Source organism: Penaeus monodon, chromosome 19 (assembly GCF_015228065.2).
Source record: "Penaeus monodon isolate SGIC_2016 chromosome 19, NSTDA_Pmon_1, whole genome shotgun sequence".
NCBI lineage: Eukaryota > Metazoa > Arthropoda > Malacostraca > Decapoda > Penaeidae > Penaeus > Penaeus monodon.
Genome location: NC_051404.1, coordinates 5,214,859 through 5,215,450, shown reverse-complemented (window position 1 = coordinate 5,215,450; position 592 = coordinate 5,214,859).

The window sequence follows — 592 nt, the reverse complement described above, 5'->3', positions numbered from 1 at the left end:
CTCGCAGAGGTGTTTGTCGCCTGCGTTGTTTCATTCGAGAGTCATTTCACGGAAAAGCGTTACTCTGAGTGACTGGCGAGGAGCGGGACAAGGGGAGGGAGGCACGGAGAGGAAGGGCCATTGGGGTGTGATCTGATATTACTGAAGGGCTTTTCAGTGCTTGCTGGTGCTTTTATCTTGCGCTGTAGCAGGACGGTTTTTTTTTCTTTCTTTCTTTTTCAAATTCATGGTTGGTATATCCGTTGTCACTGCTGCCATCGCTCGCACATAATTACAATTATTGTTCTTCTCTTCATTTCATTGTCCACACTTCACCACGATTCCTCCCAGCCCTGCCAACCCCACGACCCAACACCTTCACAGGACAACTAACAGCCAGCCAGAACCTTTTCCAACTCGCTCCCACCGAATCCTGTTGCAGGCACGCCCGATCGAAGCGACTCGCCGTGTGAGGGCGTGGGAGAGGGTCACCCGCGGGCGTGGCAGCCGGTGTACACGGTGGTCATCGACGCCGGCGCCACGGCCACGCGCCTACATATCTTTTCTTTCCTCAGGTGCTGCATAGGTAAGTCTGGCCGCTTGCTCTGTCAGT